This window comes from Phyllostomus discolor, chromosome 4, assembly GCF_004126475.2.
Source record: "Phyllostomus discolor isolate MPI-MPIP mPhyDis1 chromosome 4, mPhyDis1.pri.v3, whole genome shotgun sequence".
Lineage (NCBI taxonomy): Eukaryota > Metazoa > Chordata > Mammalia > Chiroptera > Phyllostomidae > Phyllostomus > Phyllostomus discolor.
The window spans coordinates 124,985,127-124,987,581 of record NC_040906.2 but is presented as its reverse complement, the minus strand read 5'-3'; the positions used below and the strand labels follow the sequence as shown (position 1 = coordinate 124,987,581).

The following is a 2,455-nucleotide window of genomic DNA, read 5'->3' as shown; positions in this document are numbered from 1 at the left end:
TTTATGCCTCTTGACACATATGGTCAAATTGCTTCTCTAAATCACTGCACTGACATATTCATTCATTTAACACGTACATATCGGGCCCCTGCCAGGAGCTGGTGATGACATTGGGGATACAGAGGTGAAGAAACAGACAAGACCCATTGCTTATGAAACATATATTTCAGTGATACTCACTAGCAAAAAAACAAAATTTGCTCTAAGATCAGTGATAATTGCTGTGGAGGAAAATATACCTGGGCTAGAAGATTGGTGGTGGGGGGTGGCAGGACACATATCTCAGCTTGTTGGACAGGATGTTTCTTAAGACTTGACACTGAACACTTGAGCAGAGACCTGAGTGGTATGGGGAGCAGCCATGTGGGTCTCCGGAGAAGAGGGGCCCATGGGAGTCACAGCAGGGCAGGTGCCTGGAGTCAGGACAGGGCAGTGTCCAGAGGCTGGGGTGAGAGTGGGGCACTGAGGCCAGCGTGGTCAGAGGGGTCCTGTCCTGAGGGGCTTGTAGGTGGTGGTGAGGATATATCCTAATTCACAATTAAATTATTACTGTGCCTGTTAATGGGCATGAGGGTCACAGGAGCTCAGCTGGAAAGCCACCCATTTACTGTTGTAGAGAGGACACCTCCCAGACAGGCTGTGGGAAGTGATCAGATTCAGGTTGATATTCTAAGATGATGTTAGCAGTAATTCAAGGGAGAACCACACCTGTACTTACTGACCTTAATTCCACAGTTGATTCCAGGTGGCTTTCTGCCACAAACCCAAAGTTAGATACATGAATTACTTCAAAATCAACAGCAAGGAAAATATAAAATTTATAATGTTAAGCCCTCCCCCTCCACTTGCTCACCAGGTGTCCGTGGGCAGGTGCTATGGCTGCTGCTTCCTCTGGCCATTGTGCTGAGGAGCCATGGGGAAGGGGATTGAGGAGGACACCCAGGGCAGGAGCCTCGGGGAAGGCGACCATTCCAGCCCACTGCACTGTGAGCTGGGCACCGAGCTCTGGGGTCCAGGCAACTTAGAAAAACACACACATGGTGGGGAACTGATGTTCTTGAGAAATACATCAAACTTGTCACGGGAAGAACAGAGATTGAACTCAGTATGCAAAGCAACTTAGGAAATCTTTCAAAGAAATAATCTACTTAAAAACTACTTGAAGGAGGAGGAAGAATTCAGGTGAAGGGCATGAGAAGCCTTCCTTTCCACCCTAAAAGTGATGGACAATGGTGCTGGGAGCAACCTGAGCCAAGGAGAAGTCGCTGTGAGCAGGGTTGTGAGGAGACCGTCCAGCCCTGCGGTACTAGGAGAGAGAGCATGGATACAGGTGCTGGAAAGGCATGACACCAAGTGGCAGGAGACAGCAAAGCAGATTCCTTATGGATTCTTCAGAGATCCATCCAGGAGCAGCACTAGTGTTACCACACTCATGTTCCCAACATATTTCAGAAAGTAAAAGAGATTCAGGAAAGAGGATAGTGAGAATTGGACAGTCAGTGAAGACACATGCAGAGGGTGATGGGCAGCTGATTCCAATCATTAGGAAATGCTGGCGTCAGAAATATCTCCCTGGCTGGTGTGGCTCAGTGGACTGAGCACTGGCCTGTGAACTGAAAGGTCGCCAGTTTGATTCCCAGCCAGGACACACGCCTGGGTTGTGGGCCAGGTCCCTACTTGGGGGTGTGCAAGAGGCAACAAATCAATGTGTGGTTGCCTCTCATGCACCCGCCAACTGGGAACCTGGCCCACAACTCAGGCATGTGCCCTAACTGGGAATCAAACCAGCAACCCTTTGGTTTACAGGCCAGTGCTGAATCCACTGAGCCACACCAGCTAGGGCAATAAATAAAATCTTTAAAAAAAATAAAGAGTCCTTATCTTTAAAAAAAACTGATCCACAGCTGGTCATAGAAGCTTGTAAATCAGGGTCAGAGCCCCCGGGAGACAGCGCGTTCATGGATTACAGTCAGCCTAACCACCTGCCATGTCAGAAGACACAGCAAAGCAGAGCGCAAACGTGCTGGCAAATCCAAAGGAAAGTTATGGCCATTCAACAAGCAAACAAATGAACAAAACCCCCAAAACCAAGCTTGTGTCCCTTTTAACTTCCCTTCTCCCATCAGCCTCCTGTCCTCCCCCTCCCTGCCTCTGCTCACCCTCTGCTGCCCCCACAGCCCCTGTCTCCGATGGCTCCACCCAGTTTGTCCCTCCTGACTGACCTCCAACTCTGCTCCAGGAGGCTGGCGCCAGGGCTTCTCTCAAGCTAGCTTTAACACCACAGGGTTTCAGCAACTCCCGCCTGAACAGACAAAGAAAAAGCTCCAACGGGAAGCTAATGAGTTAAATAAAGAAAGACAAAGGAAATGGATCAAAGAGAAGCCGTTACAAAATGAAAGATGTTTACCTAAAGAATTCCCCAATGGGAGATCCAACCAGTTTGCATAAAACATGA

General features: G+C 48.8%; 1 pseudogene; it reads left to right on the top strand.

Annotated features, from left to right (window-relative positions):
- The first annotated feature begins 913 nt into the window (after positions 1-913).
- Positions 914-2,455, top strand: LOC114494995 (annotated as a pseudogene).